General features: G+C 40.8%; 1 long non-coding RNA gene across 1 annotated transcript in view; it reads left to right on the forward strand.

Annotated features, from left to right (window-relative positions):
• The window catches only part of LOC141325647 (uncharacterized), a 129,088-nt gene extending 128,701 nt beyond the window's left edge, over nucleotides 1-387 (forward strand). The window contains exons 2-3 of the long non-coding RNA XR_012353798.1: nucleotides 217-273; nucleotides 347-387. This is a non-coding gene — a long non-coding RNA (uncharacterized lncRNA). The remainder of the gene's footprint in view (nucleotides 1-216; nucleotides 274-346) is intronic.
• The last annotated feature ends 20,137 nt before the right edge of the window (nucleotides 388-20,524 follow it).

Here is a 20,524-nt window from a genome sequence, read left to right on the forward strand (position 1 = left end):
TCTGTCTGCCTCTGACCCAAAGCCTGCCCGCTTCTCTCCATCCGCTCTAACCCCCTCCAGCTCTGAAAGATTTTTTACTCTGTTTTAACTTTTAACTGTTTGTGATCTATCACTACCATCATCGCCCTCCATTGGTAATTATATAGCTAACTTGTAATGAATACTGCTATTTAATATGAAATATATATTTAATTTATTTATTAATTTTTGTCCTAGGCACTGGCAGACCGATTTCTATTGAATATATGACCTATGACCAATTTGGATTATACGGTGAGTACAGTCATACATTTATTCATGTAATGTTTTCATCTGTAAATATATCTCATACATTTCATTTTTGCAGCAAGACAATCTGTCAATAGAGGCGGTGTTAGGTGACCAAACATTGAGTACAATATATTTATGCTATTCTTAAGGGTGATTGATAAAATATTCTAAATGATTTATTTATTTTTTCTCTCATATGAACAGTCCAACCACAGCCCACGGCTCAAGCCACAATCATCAAACTCACACGCGAGGAATCTACCCACATAGCACAAGCCACAATCAATCTCACACACGAGGAAGCTTCCAATGAGCAGTAGGGATGGTAGATGTACACCGTCCGCTTTTCAGGAACCGGACGATCCAATGGTAGGAACGGAAGAAGAATTGCCAGAGGGTCGTCAAAATGGTGTGAATGAAACTCTGAGCTTTGAACTGTTTCAGAGGTTCTCTCATGAATTTTTTAACAGACAAGAGGCCTTCTTTAATGAGGTTCACGATCACATTGAGGCAAGGTTTTATCAGCTAAGAGGTCATTTAGATCAGCGTTTGCAAGATTCAGAGACGCAACAGCGTCACATGCAAGCGGATGTGGTTGCAAATCTTCATCTTATTATAGATAATCTGTACGAACAACACAGGGAACGCAGATTGATTGTATGGTTTCTTTGCTGTTTAAATGAGGAGCAACATTCAAATTGAAAAACGATGTACTGTAGTGTGGTTTTCTGTATCTTATAATCTGTGTTTTGATACGTAGAGTTTGTTTTAGTTTTGTTTCAACATCATGTGTTTATGAATATATAACTTTTATAGTTTTCTACTTATCTTATAATCTTAGTTTTTATACACAACGTCTTATTAGTTAAGTTTCAACATCTCTTGTGTTTATGTATATATCGCTTTTATAGTTTTCTAAATAAAAAAAAAAAATGACCGAGGAGAATACACCTAGCAGTCATACAGACCAATCTCTCATAGATCTGATACAAGACGCAACTGAAATGTATATAGAGACGCATCATAACTCCAGGCAATGATGATGCGGAACGTCCATCGACTTCCAGTGCAGAAAACCCTACTGAACCCGAACAACCGTCGACTAGTAATACGACTAATAACAATGATCCGAGACCTTCAAACCCTACAGAAGCAGCTCCCGTGAACGGAGGGTGCGTAAACGGATATCGCGTCATACCCCGTCCTCGATTTAATGCGGTGCAATTGCGAAGGACGATGAATATGCGTGACATAAGATCTACGGATTTAGCAGCTTACCACATTTTGTTACACAACAAAATAGAAGAAATAGTCTCGTTCGCCAGACAAATCGGCGGTGAGTCTAGCGTCGTTAATTTAACAATGGCTGGTGAGAGCTTGAAAACACCGGTTAACATCGTCTTAACCCCCGGCAATAATTACAACGTTAGTCTTTTCACCGACCAAATTGAGAAAATTTTACAAAGCGACGATCAGTTAATGACTGATGACAAGGTCGAAATCAAACTCGATGTGGCCATGAATAGACAAGGAGGAGGAGGACAAAGACGTAAACTTACAGACATACCCCTGCAACAGGTGATTAAAAGAAAAAAGATGAATTTGTTCATACCCGTCAATATCTCTAATAAATTATGCTTTTCTATTTGTCTTGCACGGTTTCTTGAACCGCAACTCCCCGAGAGCGAGTTAGAATGTAGGGCCGCGGTTATCCACAACAATGCGGGATTTTCAATCCAAGACAAGATCGGTCTTCACGACATAGCAAAGTTTGAGAATCTGCTGGACGTCAAAATCGTTGTTTTTTACAGGACAGGAGATGTTTTAGAAACGTTCATAAATTACGATGAGCCGCATCCAAAGACGGTGTTCCTTTATTTACATGACGAACATTACTATATGATTCTGAATCTGACAGGGTTCATCGGTACCCCTTATGCATGCCAATACTGTTACAAAGGTTATAACAAAATTAGGGATCATCATTGCAAGTACGTCTGTAACGTCTGTTTCGATCGGGATTGCTTTAAGACCCCCCAAAAAAAATGTTCACTGTACCGATTGTCTACGCTACTGCAACTCAAGCTACTGTTACGACATGCACAAGAAAGTGCGACCCGGCAAAGAAAAATCGGCTTAGATCTGCGATTAGATATTTCGAGCAAGCTGTCAAAAACGGCGTAGGTCAGAAGATTTATAGTATGCGCCAATGGTTGTTTAAACCGTACTTCCAGTCTGATATTGCCGGACTTGACGAGTGATATGTGCTGACCGCAGTCTTCGTCGGGTGTGAGGTAAAAGGCGTAAAGCGAATAGCCTTTCAGAAATTCCTCTCTGTTTATAGAGAGAGCCTGATTTTTAAGATGCCTACCGGTCGCTGTAGCCAACTAATAAAACTCTCTGACGGCGGCTCCTGAGGAAAAATTTGGTTGTAGAGGTTTGGCAGGTATTTGTTGACCGTCTACGTAGAGGGCCAGGAATTCCAAATCGTAATGTTTAAACGCAAACGGATTTTTATCATAGGCCCCGGTGAACGCGTCGTTATCCACCATAGCCAGAACGATTGATTTTGGCAATGTCCCCAAAAACAAATTTTCTTGATTCGTGACGCGGGACCCTGAGGGTATGGAGAAATTTTTCAGGCATACCCTGTCTATGGGGTACTTTGCCGTCGTCGTGAGCAGGGTCTGGGCATGCGCTAGTCTCACGGAGGGTGATACGGTAACTTTCTTGACAAAGAGCGATGCTGACACAATATTTAATTTAAAATATAGTGGCCCCGGGGTAATTAATTAGGCCAACCTTTGCGGCGTCTGCTATATCGCCCCCGTTAGGTTTTGTGATTTTAAGTCTTAGAAAAAGCAGCGTGTTTTTCAGGTCAATGTAATCTTCACCGGTCCCTGCGATTAAAAACTCCAGAGGCGACGATTCCGATATGGCCAATAAAGGAGGTACTTCTAAATAGGCATTTTTCTCAATAACAGTTTGGGTCATCGGTACTGTGAACAAATCCAGCTCCGACTTAATACACTCCCCGGACATGCGGTGCAGTAGAGCCATGTTAGAATATGGTTTTTACGAATTTCGTAGCGTTTCTCTACACAGACTTCTTACGCTTACGGCTCGTGACTGTGGTCTTCTTGGAGGAGCGCTTTGTTTTCTTTGCTCTCTTTATTGACTGACCACGCCTTCTTATACCGGGAGGTTTAGACAATCTCTTACGAGCCATGTCCATGAGTCCTGAACCGTCTTGAGCTTTGAGGTTGTCGTCGGATGATCTTGACATCACACTTGAAATGACGTCGGTAGCTATATTTTTGGCGGCCGATTTTAGATGAGGTTTAACTATATTGAATCCTCTTTTTAACCACGTTACAGCTAACCTAAACAGTCCTTTAAACAGGCCGCCTATACCAGAACCGTACATAACAGCGCCCCCTGCATATCCTGGAAGTCCACATCCGGCCTGATTTCGGTAATAGTCTATGTAATTGGAGACGTCCGCCCCTCGTTGGGGTGTAATAAGCCATTTTTAAAAGCGGTTTATTTCACGGGTCTAAAGTGTAGCTTTACGATGACTTTACCGTAAGAAAATGGTATTTCACGGTTTTGATCGTCCTTTAATTCTACGGTGATGTCCATGATGAGCGACTTGTTGACCGACACGTAATGGGGTTTGTCGTATCTGACACTGACTGTTTCATCGCCTTGCCTCGTATCTTAAAAGGGGTACGTACGAATCACCCACCGATTGATACTCAATAATATCGGTATAAACATACATGCTGTAGAAACCCCCGTTGATATCGGCTTGATGAGGAGCTTCCATAATAATGGTTTTTGACGCTTCTTTTTCAGGATAGCTATCCCGTCCTAAAGCTATGCCGGGTTTTACCCCTAAAATAGCGGCGAGTTTCCTGCTGAATCTTAATGAAATGTTGGGTTTTGCTACCAGTTGAACTTTGTTTTTTAGTTGATCGTAAGCCATCACCCCCGATTATCGATCGATTCACAGAACGAACGTTCTCATAGTACCCTCCTTGTATCTGAAGGTCCTTTATGACTGCAATCCGTGATATTAATTCTTCGCCGGGTTTACCATCTTTTAGAGGCTTTGGCGGACCGTATGCCGCTAGTTGGAAATGACCTTCGTCGTCTCTCAAGGTGTACCACGATCTAGGACATTCAATCTCGGCGAGTCCTACTTCCCACTTCCCTTTTAGGTTTATAGTTTTTGTTAACCTGGTCGTATAACTAGATATACGATTTTGAGGATAAACCGACAAAGAAGCGTTGCAGGGTAGCGTCAGATAGAAACCGTGGTCGTCCATGATGCGTCTTTAATAAGCTTTTTGTTAAAGGTAGGCATGTTTTTAAGCTTTCTGCAGGTCCAACAAAGTTTTCTTGTTGACATAACTATTAAATTTCGAAGGCCATCCTAGCCATTTCAATAACACTAATGTAGATTGCCTTGTTTTTTCTCTCCTAAAATCTTTTCCACCTTAAACGCTTTGTTTTCGCTTACGATTATTTTCTGTAACTCTTGTTCATAAAACACTCCGTCAAGGACTTCATTGTCGTAATCAGACAGTTTGTATACGGGTGGAGTGCGTGGTATACGCAATGATACTGTAAAAAATTCCTCTGTGTAGTTCTGGTCGTAACCCTTGGCGAACGGTCCTCTCACTTTAGAAATCCTAACCACATCACCTACTTTATATTTAAATGAGGGTTGATCGTTCTTCTTCACATTGCCGTACAAGTTTTGAAACACGAGGCCTTCGTTTTCTTTGCTGACATCCACAGGTCTCATCTTAATACTACGATGATAGCTGGAGTACCCCTGCATAACATCCTGCAAAACGTCTATGTATCTCTGAGAATTAGTAGCGGTTGAAAACCTAGCTATACGTGATTTAACCGTCCTGTTCAGGCGTTCCACGATGCACGCCTTGAGATCAGTAGCCGTCACAAAATGATGAATGTTGTGTTTTTTCATCAAATCTTGAAAATGTTTGTTTAAAAATTCTGTACCCTTATCCGTCTGTAATTTCTTTGGAACACGTCCCTCGTCGAGTATAGACTTGAACGCTTTTGTAACTTCCACTCCGCTCTTATTTTTCAGAGTTCTAGCCCATGCGTACTTACTAAATACATCGATACAGGTCAGAAAATATTTATTATTATCATTTTCCTTGGAATAGGCTGACATGTCGACGAGATCCGCCTGAAATTGCATATCTATCCCATAAACGATGACTCTGTTACGTTTATAGTTTATAGGAGCCGATCTGTGTAATGTGTATGCATCCTCCCCAGCCAGCCAGTCTGAGACCTCCTTTTCGCTCAGACGTACGCCTGTATCCTTTAAGACGGTGTCTTTTAATCGTTTCTTACCGCCAAAAGACCCTGGGTTAGAAGGGGTGTAATAAACCTTTTTCATGAGCTCGGACATGTTGACGCGTCAATCTTCAGAAAAAGAATAACGCTTACAAACGTTACGTCAAAGTCTTTTATAAAAAAAATAATAATAGGACAACATGCATACAAATGGTTACAATGATATATTTGTAAAAATGGTTACACAGCAACGAGAATACATTTTTAAATGGTTACACAACAAGATTAGTATTCAAAAAAAGATTACATGATGATGAAAATCAGATGGTATGTTGTTACAGATTGTCTAACAAATAAAGACAATTTATACAGGACATATAGTTACGGTCTAGCATGTAGTTCACCAGAATCTCAACCATTTTATGAACATTGTTTTTCTAATTTTTCAAAACAGGTTTCAAACATAAATCTGTTACATACGTACACAGACAGAGAACTTCGCTATACCCTATCTCACCATCGGTGGCTGATATCTCATGCAGAATTTTTTTAAATGAATCAGCGGGAGAGTTGGTATTGTTTACACACATGTCTATCAGTTCCCCCCACGAATCGGTCAGACTTCTTGTAATGTCCATTTGTTTCTTGAGGTTTTTTATACGTTTTGTTTGACCCTCGTAATCTTTCTCAGGATCGCTCTCTTGCTCGATGACCGTAAGTAGCATATCAATCATTTGATGTTTATAACGAGGGATGATCACAAAGTCTCTGAAAAAATTCATTACGCTACAGACACAACCCATGTCTTAGCCGTTAGGTTCAGAGTCCGGGGGTACTGCTTTTCCAGAGATCTACAGCGTCGTAAATGACTTTTTTGTAGGTCTTGTCCTGCAGCAGCTTCTCCCTGATTTCTTGCAGCTTTGCAACGATGTATGGCTCTTCTCTCAATTCGTGCAAGATAGCGCCTGTAGTTCCTTGAATCCTCAGAACGTTGTTACTCGTCAGACCACAGCGTCGCAGAGTGAAGTCGATAATGTTCTGGAAATCCGGTTTGAACAGTTTGCGGGTCAGCTCGTCAAAAGGCAGGTCAAAATAGTTGGAAGAAGGTTCAAACAGACAGGAATGTTGCAACTGGCTCGGATGACTTGATGCACAGCCCTCACATTCATCCCTCAGTTTGTTGTCGATGATGTGTTGTAGCAGCAGCACGATCGTGGTTTTTATAATTTTAAACCCTACCCCGGTGAAACAGCCGTCCGTGGCGTCGAACCCCATGTGTGCTGAGGTGTCACACAAAGTCTTGAGGTAGTTTGTGTTACGGTAACCGAGTCCTGCGCAGAATTTTTCCATGTATTCCTTGGACAGGTCAGTTGAAGAGATGTTATGTGTCGAATTATCATCGGGAGCTTCGAGGTTGTAAGGAGATTTGAGGTTGCGGAAACCGCAATCGCAGCATAAACCTTCGTCGCCATCTTGAGACATGGTGGATATGTGATGTGGTATATCGCTGCTTACTGCTCTTTATAGTGTCTGTAGCAGATGGCCCCAGATGGTAACTCCCACTCGACGTCACCCATGTATTGTTCAGGGTGGAACAACCGCTTCTTAATTTTGTTGTACCCTTCACGTAATTCGCACCAGCTGAACATCTTGTTTACGAACGTCAAGAGACTGGTCAACAGCTGCATATCTCGCCACTTGAACAAAAATTGTATGGTAAACAAATTGTGATATTCCTTACGAGGATCACCCATCGGACGACTTATGAGCATCGACCTGTTTCCACAGGTTAATACAAACACAAAGTCGTCCGGATTCTTTTGATTATGATCGGCTATCACTCTGTACCGTATGTTCGGATCTTCCCCTTCCCACTCTGAAATGTACAAAGGTATCTCTCTGCGATCCTGCAGATCTCTCCAGATTCGGCTGAAAAATACCTTCCAATATTCATAAGGAAATACTAAACAAGGATCTTGACCCGGCACAAATTGTCTGACTTTGTCAGAAGTGTAGAGCGTAACCGTTCGTGACCGTACGTGGAATATGTATCCGAATATACGACCGCCGACCAGTCGAAAATTCATCATGCACATTGTCAGCATCCTCATGGAGAAATCGGGCCAAAGACAAATCGTTGTGGTACGGTTTTCTCGGGGCCCTAGTCAGATCTTCCATCGTCTCTTTGTCCCATTCCCTCTCAGGAGTTTTAGGTGAGTGTATCGCCTCCATGTCTATGTATTTCACAGCTCAGATGCTCCGCAGATACGATGGGGAAACCCTATTTATCTTTGCTGAACGCAATCTGATACCCCGTATGATACAACACGGATGTGGGGCTAGACCGTAAAATCGCCGAAACATTCTTCAAACCTTCATTCCTCACCAAACACCAGACGGTCACGCACAGCTGCTGTATTTCCTCCATCCTGATGACGACAAACACAGGATGGTCATGCAAACAGACCATAAACCCGTCAGAAGTTAATCCCGCACCTGGTAAGCGTATCATAAATTTACTGCAAAAACCATAAACCCATCAGAAGTTAATCCCGCACCTGTTAAACCCTGTCGTAAATCCTCTCAACAACCCATAAACCTGTCATCCATTGACATCGCACCTGCTCAATCCATCAAACAAGGTCAGTAGAGTTCACTAGGTCATGCTCTACGTGGGTGGGCACCGTGGGAAAGGGGCGGGGGAGGGGTAAAGGTCAAAAGGTCAAAGTCATCAATCATCTTTTGACAGGTGCCGTTCCATATCTCTACTCTTGCGTGTATTAGAAGTGAGCGTCATACTCCAGAGTCACTTCTTCTTGTTATATTGTGATTTCGTTTGTTCAACTAATTTATTTTCTTTCTTTTGATTTGTGTTAAATTGTGTAAAGATTCTGTTTGTAAATTCTGTAATTTGTGAAGAATTGTTCATTTGATGTGTGTGTGTGTGTTTGTGTGTGATTTTGATTTCTTTCTAGGAGCTACCGGCCTTGAACGAGCAAGGAGACTATTCCTCCTTTAGGTGGATTGCTGTGGTCTGCTGTGTGCACTGGGCTTCTTCCTATGATGTGAGTGTGCAGTGTAGATTATAAGATCATTTATTATAGAAGAGTCTTTCCTACATTCTAGGCCGTGGCTCCACACCGGTTTGATAGGAAAGGGGAAAGGGGGTGTAGTGAGGCCAAGTACGGTGACCCATACAAGGAATTTGTGCTCTGCATTTAACCCATCCAAGTGCACACACACAGTAGTGAACACACACACACCGTGAACAGACACCCGGAGCAGTGGGCAGCCATTGCTGCGGCGCCCGGGGAGCAGTTGGGGGATCGGTGCCTTGCTCAAGGGACTCACCTCAGTGGTGGTATTGAGGGTGGAGAGAGTGCTGTACATTCACTCCCCCACCTACAATCCCTGCCGGACCTGAGACTCGAAACTGCAACCTTTGGGTTACAAGTCCGACTCTCTAACCATTAGGCCACGGCTGCCCCCCATAGTGATTTGATAGTGATTTCTGTTGATGTAAGCCCCTTTCTGAAGCACATGTGTGTATGGAATTATTGCTTTTAAATTTTATATTGTCATTATAAAGTATTTTCTAATTCTTTGGATAATGCCTGTGTCTCCACATGTGTCTGTCACTGAGTAGAGAACTTGTGTAGAACCTTATAAATCTTTGGGTGAGATTCCCAAGGTGGCGTAGTCAGATATAAATTATGATTCCTGAGAGTGGAGTTAAAATCATTGGCCGACACTATTGACTCGGTTACATTAGCATGAACTATATGTCTAACTTGAACCATTTTTAACTTGTAACATGTACACTTTCTAAATGCAAATGAAATTCTACATAAAAATTGTTTTGTTATACAACACTTTTTTATTGGACATCGTGCACTACAAAAAAAAGTACCATTGAACTCGTGAACTATAATGAATTCTGAGATTTATGTTCCATTAATGCAATTACTGCCCTAAAAAATATTTAAAAATAAGCATAAAAAATAATTGAACCATTTTATCGAGTGACTTTTATACAATTATAATTTAGTATCAGCTATAAAAAAATAAAATTATTAATTTCTATTGACAAAGAACAAAAATAATAACAATATCAACAAGTGAAAGCCTAGTAGCACTTACCCTCTGGACTTCCTTGCGGTAGACCTTTGTACGTCTGAAACAAGGTTACTTGTCCGAACATTCTCTCCAAACAGCATCGGGACTGCATCGGGACGACATCCACAAGTTGTCTCTGCAAATTGTTATCCTGCCAGAGATACAGAAGTGATTTTATCTGTTCATGAATGGGTGGAATACTCACAAAATGAGAACAGAAAACAACAAGACACCTGTCCAGATCTGGACTGGAGGGATGCTTTCCAACATAGAAGCAAATTTCAGAGCCATCAGCAATGTTTTTGGTGAAGACCCATAACTAAAAATTAGCTTTTTGGCAGCTAACCCTCATGATGGTTTTGGTGCTGACAGGGATAAAAGTACCCCATGCCCACGATTAAAAATACTGCTGGGTATTTAATGTTGTGGACCTATTTTTCTGTAGTTTTTTATTTTTCTATTTTATCTGGATCAAATTGGTCCGGATTTGGAAATCCCATTTTTTGCGATCCAGGATTAACTGATCTATCTTACTTTTATGACCGTTTTTTAAAGGAACATTGGGTTGGATCACTGTGATCCAAATACCAAATTTTTGGATTACCAAATCCTATTTACCATAGCCTTAAATGGAACCAACAGTCTAGCCTACTGGTTTAGCAAAGAACAACAGGTAGGAAAAATACCAGTGGCCACAAATAGCCATTGTTTGCTTTAATTGTAAGAAACAGAAACATTTTTTTAGTTTGTTCTGTAAAAAGTCCAAAATCATTTACAGGACAGATACCAGCACTTTCCATCTTAGATTTTTCCATCCATTTATTTGACATCTGATAGTTTTGATAATATTTTCTTGCTTTGTTTTACCATATTTCATTAGACGTTACATGCTTCGTATAGGCTTCAAATATGAAGGAATTTATATATCATCAGTAACCATTACGTTTGCGATCATCCACTTAAAAAATAAAACTTTTTTTTTCTTGGTTTATTTACATAAAAAAAAATCACAACTGAATTTTTTGGATCAAAGAGATCCCAATCTGTGTTCAAAGTTTTGAAATACCTAAAGGGCAGGTTTGAGCCAAATCAAATGTAAGATTGGATTACATGGTCTGATCTTAATTCACTCTTTTACTTTTGAAAAACCCATTTCCAAGAATTAATCCAATACGTGATCCAAAATCCCACTGGATTACTTTTGGAAAACGGGGCCCAGAAGATCTAGCACGGCCATCAGTACAAAAGGCTCACCTCAACAACCTGGGCAGGATGAATATTTTGTTTAATGATCAAGAGTTTATCCTGGACCTTTTAACTCAAGCTGTGCTGTCAGTGAACCAGGAGATGGACATCACCAAATTTGGACAAAAGGACGACAGTGAATTTGATCTGTGCACTTTGGTGGACCCAGATGGAGTGATTAATGTGTCATACCACGCAGCGTGCAACATTCAAGCCATTGACCCATCTGTGGATGTACTGTAGTCACGGTGTGGGCTGCAGGAAGTGGTACTTTGTTCCCTGTGTACTCCATGGCCGAAGCTGACAATTTTCAATAGACCACATGCCGTTGGACATTGTTCCCACACTGAGGCAGGTTCTCCGTAAAGATGAATGCAATGTAAACTTTGTTCAGCTTTATGCCGTGACACCCCACTGCCATAAGTTGTGCACACCCCGCCACCCTGTGGGCAGGATAATCACCATGTGCAATCTGCACATACAAAAACATAGACGCATGATCCTGATGAATGCAGAACATTATGTGGACTACATGGAAGATCTGGGCCGAAAGACTGTGACCAGAACATGCATGAGATTGGAGGCTGTTTTTGTGGCTGGGCCAGGTTATGTTGAGCGGTTTCTTCCATGCCATTTCTTCATCCCATCAATGCTTGACAACTTGTTGGAAACAGTGCCCATGATTATTCCATTTAAAGACAACGAAAATGGGTTAGGGCTCAGAGAGGTGGTCCATCAGGTCTGCAGATACCTCACTTCCACATTACATGACCTTCTGCAGAGTGGTAACAGGCGGGTATGAGCGCAGCTGGACCGCTTTTCAAATAGAACTTGCCCAGGAGGAGATGTTCTTCGGTCTTCCCCTGTGTCTCTCTTTGCGGCAGTACTCAGCATCCTTTGGGGTGAGTGCCTCACACCCAGATTCCCAGACCAGGATGAGGGCTTTTCTGGGCCTTGGACCCATGGGAAGTCCCCTCCCGCCCACGATACTTGGATCAGGGATGACCTACAGAAGCTGAGAGTGGAACGAATATTCCTGTTGTCTAATCTGGTTAATGCAGGAGCCAAGGTGGTGGGAGAGGAACTGGTTAAGATTCTGCTGGCTGACCTGTATCAGTGTAACAACTGTTTGCCCGTCCAGGTGCTTAAAGGACCACAACGTCCTTTTGGCAACCTCCGTGACTGCCGCACCATGGGGAATTTGGCCCGTGAATTCTGTGATAGGAGAGCATTCAGATACCCGCACACATTCTCGAGGGCTGCAGACATGGTAACGTCTGTCGGTTTGGGTCCCGCTTCCCATTTATCCATTATTGGATGAGAACTGTAACTTGAAGGCAACATGGAATCGTAAAGATTTCATTAAACTCCATAAGGCCAATGAAATCCCTTCAGCGAACTCGCATGCAGCTAGGAGACGTGTGTGCTCGGATTGAAGAACTAAATCTGTCGTATCCACGCAATGTGAAAAAGTACAGAGACCACGGCATGCCATGGCTCGAAAGATGCATCGAGCGACTGCCATTAGGGATGTCCAAAGAAAGGGTGATCCATGTGCTCGTGTTTCTCAGTTCTGTTGGAATGATACAGAATGGGGACTTTGTGTCATTCCAAAAGCTCAAGGAGGTGGAGCGTGACCTACCTGTCACGCAGAAGCACATGCAGCAGTTGGCCATCCTATCCCAGCTCGTGCTCATCCGTTCGCCATGCGTTTTCCGTTTTCATGAGGCTGTACCTCTGTTACACCCGGCTCAATGATGTAACATAAAGGGAGACGACATGGCGAAATAAGATCAAAATAATATTTATTATAACAAAATTACAATAAACATAATCAAAACATCAGTATCAGTAGGTTTAATCAGTGTGAAAAGCGAATGAATGGATGCAATAAGTGTTGTCAGTGATAGTGAATGGATGCAAAACAAAACAATGCCACAAATTGGAGCGCAGCTCTGGCCAACTGCCCAAGGAACAGCGGCCTCGACAAACTCTCGCACAATGTTTAAATAGGAGCGACGACGACCATCAGGTGCGCTGAAATCACGCCCCAATCTCAAACATAAAAAGAACGAAACCAACCAAACCAAAACAATGCATTCCTAACAACCTCACAAAGTAGTCGACACAGTCACTCCACCTGGCTAACCTGCCCAGCCTCATCCTCCAAAAAAGGAGGCACCTACTGAAGTGATCGAACCGCCACCTGAGGAGCAACCAGAAGAGGAGCTCGTCCAAAAGATGAAACTATCCTCAGTACCAGCAAGCTCTAACTCACATTGGATAGACATGGAGGTGTCATACATAGATGGCAATCCTCAACTGAGCATTTGCAAGGCCTATGACCTGTACCTCACTCACTGCCGACAAAACTCCACACCCAATTGCACCTTCCATGCATTCAAGTCAAAACGAAACCGGTTGTTGTCTGACGTTTGAGTGACAGGCATCTTTTTGTTTTTCCAAAGTACCTTTTTTAACAAAACCACTTTTTTTTCCTTTCTGCTTTTTTCAAAGCAGCTATTTTAAATTTTTTAAACAATCACTTTATTTTGATATGCCTTAAAGTCAGAGTTTTCAGACTTTTTTGTAAGAAAGTGAGCACATATTTGATTCGATTTTTTTTTAGTTAAGTGTTAGCACAGTGTTTTGAGTTGGAGAGAAAATGCTCCCTAAGTGTACATAGTTATTAGGTATAACTAAACTGTTGTTGCCTGGCGATGAGTGACAGGCATCTTTTTGTTTTTCCAAAGTATTTTTTTATAAAACCACTTTGTATTAATTTCAGTTTTTTTTTTTTAAAGCAGCTAGTATCAATAATCAAGTATTCTTCTTCTGTCCAATGGTCATTTGGTCTGAAGTGAAGGGAAACATGGATCCCAATCATAATATCGTATTAGGTGAGTTCTTCATCATATTTCCTTATGGTTATACATTTAAAAAAAGTTTTCATCCACATTAATTGTATATTAATTTGCAAACTGTATGTGATACGCTAAAGCTTTTATCTTTCAGATGTTTCAGTTTGGATGAATGGGACCCTAGTTAGATAGATGTGTCCAGGTGAAAGGTGATAGGATAGTTGACTTAGATTTGCACCATAGTGTGATTTTCTGCTAAGCTTTAGGAATCCTTAGCAGTTTTAACACATGCTGTTTACAGTGTCATCCTGGAGAGGGTCCCTTTTTAGGCCTTGTTTATTTCCTGGAATTAATGGATAGAAAGATTCTTCTGTTCTTGTTTGTATTTCCCTTTTTTTTCTTTCACCTAATAAATTGTTCTTTGATATCATACGTTTATTAAGGCTGGGTTATAAATGTAATCCCCACAATCACGTGGAGTTGTAAAAGTAAGAAAAGGAGTGCTAGATAATAAAGTCTTGTTAGGTTAGGCTGTGATTTATATAAGGGATTATTTAGTTATTTTATTTTAATAATTTTTAAGTTAATTATGTATGTATGCATGTTTGTTCCTGGGACATTTACACAGTTGCTGTGCTGCTAGTTATAACCTATCACTAGAGCTTTTTATTGACATAAAACATTAAATTGTTGCTCTTCGTCGTGTTCGCCGTTTGTTTGAATATTTTTTAATTAATTAACTGTATGATTGTACTGTACATGTCTACTATTTGGACATCCCCTTGACATAGTCACTGCTGAAAAAGTACTACACCGATTCTAGAAACTATACAATTCCGTTAAGCTTCTTTGCAAGCATGTGTATAATAACATGCACTATACAAAGGAATGATCATAAATACTGCAAAATGTTATTACATTATAAAATGTTTTTTTTTTCATATACTTGAAAATATATATTTTTTTTTTTACTGTGATACACAGCTGAATTTTCATTAGCTGTTACTAGTGTTAAGTGTCAAATGATCCTTCAGAAATCAATCTGATATGCTGATTTATGAGTACTTATTATTAATGTTGGCTGCCAATCATTTTTTGGGAACCTGTGTTTCTTTTTCAAGATCATTTGATGAATAAAAATTGAAAAGGACATCACTTATTCAAATATTAATATTTTCTAACGAAAACTGAAAAAAAGCATGGAGAGGACAAAATTTAAGTGCTGAAATATCAATATTGTAATGTAAAGGTCATTCTAGCATTCATGTGCATTGTGTCATGTGAGTGATAATTTATCTACATGCTATTTAGCTGTGTACAGTAATCCCCCTAAGGTGGTCCACTGCTTGAAATGTCTAAGGCCCCAGTCCAAAATTGAACAGCACTTCAGAAAAATATGCCTACGGAATACAGAAGATGATTGTATCCAGGCTGAAGTATTGAGGGACAAAGAGTCACAAGATAAGTGGACAAGAGAGGGGAGGGTTAATACATTTTCAGAGGTGAGAAAATTGGTAAGGGACGACCCATCTGGTGACTAATTGGAACAATTTTTCAGTTCAAAGGGATTCCTAATCAGAGAGCTGCATCAAAGGTAGGGAGGTCTGTGAACGGAGAGTGAACTAGGCATTGTTATTCATTTCTGATGGGTGTAATAGGCTGTACAAGGGTGTGTTAGTCATACACCACACTGAAGATCCCTTTGTTTTTTCTAGTGCTGCCATCCAGAATTCGGACATCCTTGCTCGCATAGAGGAGGACATGGGTGGGGTGTCCGACGGTCTTGGTAAAAATAAAGAGGTCCCTCCAAAGATAAAGATGGAGTTCCGTAGCTTCTGTATTGCCACATTGATGTGTGTTTATGGCCTGGGTCCTGCAGTTATTAAAGAGTTAAAAGGTGAGCTCACCACTGACATATTTTAGATGTGTTCAAACTCAAATACATTAGACCTTATCTGTCCTGTCTTCATGTTCTCAAAGTTTTTTTTTTTTTTTGGCATTACTATTTAACACTGTTAAGCCGCTTTGTCACAATTGTGTATTGTTAAAAGCAGTATATAAATAATGGTGACTTGACAAATCTTTGCCATTGTTGTTGGACTGCTACTTCAAGCAGATCCAGCCTGGATATTTAAAGGCTCAAGCTCCGGAGGGGGAAGACAGGGATCGGTTCTTCCTAGGAGCTTCAGGGCTTCCTCTTCGTAACCCAACAGTCGTTGTGCAACGACTACGAGAAAAGTAAGTATTGTAGCCAGTGGCTCATGTGGATACAGTTGAGTTTTAAGCCATGACAGACATCTTACCTTCCTTTCTCTCTTGAATGTATGCCAACAGGTACGTCAAAAGACTGCAAGAGAGACCTACACCACCACCAGAGCCACAGCCAGGAATGGTGGTCAGTCCACCCAGATCAACTGCTGAGGAGGAGCCAACACAGATGCTGGAGAGGTACAGAATGAGTACAGTTCATTAAAGGAACCGTATGTAGGATTGTGGCCAAAACTGGTACTGCAATCACATTCAAAATACTGTAGAATGGTGTTTCCCCTCCCGCTCCCCCCTGACTCGAGGTTGCTAGCTAAGCTGCAGGAGTAGGCTGCAATAAGGAGCTTCCAACGGCAAGTGACACACAGTAATTTGTTTTTCTTCTGTTAATTATGTTTATGCTTCACAAAAGATGTTTTGCGAAGTAATTATGTATCGCAAAAATTTACAGATGGCGATTAGCCAAATATTTCGCAAAGATGTACTGTAATACCACATTTCAGTCGGAACATAACGTTAGGTTGTTTTCCAACCCTGCTAGTGGTGCGATATAAAGCTTTTTATGAACGCATTTAGCTCGGCCGACCGCGGAAAATCCACTGAGTACTGAAGCAAAGTTAGCCAAACATAGATGAATCTTACCTGTTCAGGAAAAAATTACCAACGAAAGCATCTGTCTTCAAATTCTTCACCGTTTTCAGCCGTCTCCATCTTTCAAAGGCATATCCTATACCAATCCTTGTTTTATTTCGGACTTTGTCACGACGTATTTCGGTTTCAAAACGAGGTCTTTTTCGTTTCGTAACGTTATACATGTTTAATCCGACACGTTAGAATAGCCGCAGCTGTAACAGAGCTGGCAACCCGTCTCACGAAACTCTACTGACTTTGTGATTGGTAGATAGCTGGAGGGTGGAGCCTCAGACCAAAACACAAAACGACAACAATAACATCAGTTGTGGGCTGCAACTCTCACTTTTAAATGACAATATCCTGGCCAGACCACTGTTGTCAGTGATATAAGTATTTGAAATGAACATGATTTCTTAATGTCTAGTGACATTTCAGGGCCATTTTATGATTAACTGACATAAATTTCTTACATATGGTTCCTTTAAGGTGAACCTCATGAGTAGGGCTGGTAGTTGTAAGAAATTATCTGTCATTCAGATTTCTATTCAGACTAACATTTTCTGTTTGTCAACCCAACCCATTAAGGCACTGTGCTCTAAATTAAGTAGGTTATTATAATTTTCATTGTTCAAACTCAAATACATTAGACCTTATCTGTCCTGTCTTCATGTTCTCAAAGATAGCTGGAGGGTGGAGCCTCAGACCAAAACACAAAACGACAACAATAACATCAGTTGTGGGCTGCAACTCTCACTTTTAAATGACAATATCCTGGCCAGACCACTGTTGTCAGTGATATAAGTATTTGAAATGAACATGATTTCTTAATGTCTAGTGACATTTCAGGGCCATTTTATGATTAACTGACATAAATTTCTTACATATGGTTCCTTTAAGGTGAACCTCATGAGTAGGGCTGGTAGTTGTAAGAAATTATCTGTCATTCAGATTTCTATTCAGACTAACATTTTCTGTTTGTCAACCCAACCCATTAAGGCACTGTGCTCTAAATTAAGTAGGTTATTATAATTTTCATTGTTCAAACTCAAATACATATATAATTTTCATTATTATATTTATATATTTTTTAAACAGGACATCCCCACCTACCCCCGTGGTACAGCTCCCAACTCCTAGGTTTTGGGGAGCTTTTGAAGATCTTTTTCCTGTTACCCTTGATGGGAACCCTCTGACAAAGGCCCAGGTAACTGAGGCAGGATTTGAGGACCACAGCTACTACTACCACCTGAGGAGGCTACAGTACAAGCTGTGTGTACAGTATATTGTTGGTAAGTGCTTATAGTAATGCTAATTACTTTACAGTCTAAATTTTCTGAGGTGTAATTGGTTAAAACCCACCTGATGCTTTTCCCCTAGAGCAGTCCACCGACAGGAATGGCGGAAAACCCCCAGTGGCTCAAGTCCAGCGTGCAATCGTCAAGGAGACCGCGTGGACCACCAATGTGCCAACTGTGGATAGTGTTCTGCTAGAGTGGGTGCCCTGCCAAGAACCGTCCCTTGACACAAATTACCCTCTCCTCATTGCTTCCGAGTTCCATCAGAAATGGAAAAGGTGTGACTAAGTACTTTTATAATTATATCAAGGAACAGGGAGAGGGAAGATGTTTACTCAAATGTATGTTCATTTGCCTTGTGCAGGGGTCATTGCCGCCATGATCTTCCAGAAAAAACAGGTTGTGTGTGACTACCATGGTGAAGTAGTCTCCTAGCAGGAAGAGGAGCAGAGGATGGAGACCCTAACTGGGGAGCCATCATACCTCTTTTTCTTCAAGGTCAAGGGTGGCGAGCCTCTCTGCATTGATACACAGATATTCCCCTGTGAGTGCCACCCTGACAAAGAAACATTTGGCAGGAGACTGAATCATTCCAGAAGGAAAAATAATGCAGTAGTTGTCCTTGTGTGAGGATAATGTCTGTTTACGTTGCTAAATCACTGGATCACTACTGTATAAGCGCCTGGTGGTGCTAGAGCTCCAACACAATTGCAATTGTCCCAGGGTGTCCCATATGCTTATGTATGAAGTTTCAGCTCTCTAGGTCTTACAGATCACACGATAGGATGGGGCGATCATTTCAGGGGGGGTCAATCTTCACATTTATCCCTATGACCTAACCCTAACTCTAACCAACACAAGCCCTACCAAAAACATCCAAAACCTAACCAAACCACTCAAAACCACTTAAAACCACTCAAAAACCAAACAGAAACACTCTAAACCAACACAAACCCTACCAAAACCATTTAGGATAAAATTCACCACATGCGCTGATTTAACCAAAATGCTCTCATTCTGGAGATCAAATCATACATTTTTATTTAAAAAAACTCTTAAATAAAACATGTCATTTTGGTTTAAGATTGCACTTAAAATGAAAAACTCACAAAAAAAAGTAATTTCACTTTTGAACACTGCTGGAGAAACACTTGATTTATAAATACACTACTCTTTTTAGAAGTACACTCATTTGCACTACACTGTTACAAAAACTGTTACTTAAAACTATTTAATTTCAGATTTGAACACAGTTCAATACACAGTAATCTCATCAGACTGCAATCATTTGACATAAAGCCTTTCTTTAAAACAGAACAAATTCACCAGCACATGTAACAGAATTAAAACACACTAATACATACATTCGCTATACTCATACAGTCATTCGAATCACATACACTTTAAAAGAATAAACTTACGATTAGGACAATTCATGATGGCAATAGACCTTACAGAGGATTGGGACTACACACAGAAAGAACTGAATTTCAGGTACGGTGACGTGTTCTACGGCGCACCTGAAGAGAACACCAAAAACCTTTTAGACTCTTTTTACTGCCACAACAATGTGGAACAGTTTTTAAGAGACGAGGACTTAAAAATTCCTCTATTCCCTACAACGGTGCACTGTCCAAAGGACAATCTCAACTTCACTTATGACATCAATTACCTAGTCATTCAAAATGACAATCTAGCTGCTCTGAAAGATAGAATACATTACCTCTCCGTAAGTAATGTTGTGGGCCCACGACTTCAGTCCCACTGCCATGCACTAAAGAAACACTTGCTGTTTGGCGACTACAGTGCTCAAGGCATTTCAGCCCTGCGGAAAACCTTTGGCCACTTCTTAAGTTTTGTGGATGGTGGGTACATGCTGCTTTTGAGTGTGGTGAATGGTATGGCCACAAACCAATATCCCATCTTCCAGATGGAAGTTGGGGCAAGAGCAAATGCTGCCCAACTACTTAACAGTGTGTTCACACTATTTTCTTCTAAATTTAAAGCCTTTCCTCCTGCATTGCAGCGACCCACCATCCACACAAACATAAATGAATTGCGCAAAATTTTCATCTTGCAGGAGGACCAAAGCTTTGTACTGGGATCCTAATGGAAGCCGTCAGAGAAATTAATTAGGACCCCACACAAAAGCTCATCATTTCTATCACAAGGTTTGGCCAGAAAAGCGAAACTCCAACCGGAAAGGTGTTCAATCTAAGCAATAAAATAAAATGTATACAAATTACATTGTGAATACAGAGTTACATGCAGAATTAAACTGTGTGTTCATGTGAACGTAATTGTAATATTGTATGTATACACTGTATGCTTATATCACTGACAACAGTGGTCCAGCCAGGATATTGTCATGTAAAAGTGAGGGTTGCAACCCTCAACTGATGTTATTGTTGTCATTTTGTGTTTTGGTCTGAAGCTTCACCCTCCAGGGGTCCGTTCTTCGTACCTCGCTTACTACATCCAAGATCAAATGACACATCC

Source organism: Garra rufa, chromosome 2 (assembly GCF_049309525.1).
Source record: "Garra rufa chromosome 2, GarRuf1.0, whole genome shotgun sequence".
NCBI classification, from domain to species: Eukaryota; Metazoa; Chordata; class Actinopteri; order Cypriniformes; family Cyprinidae; genus Garra; species Garra rufa.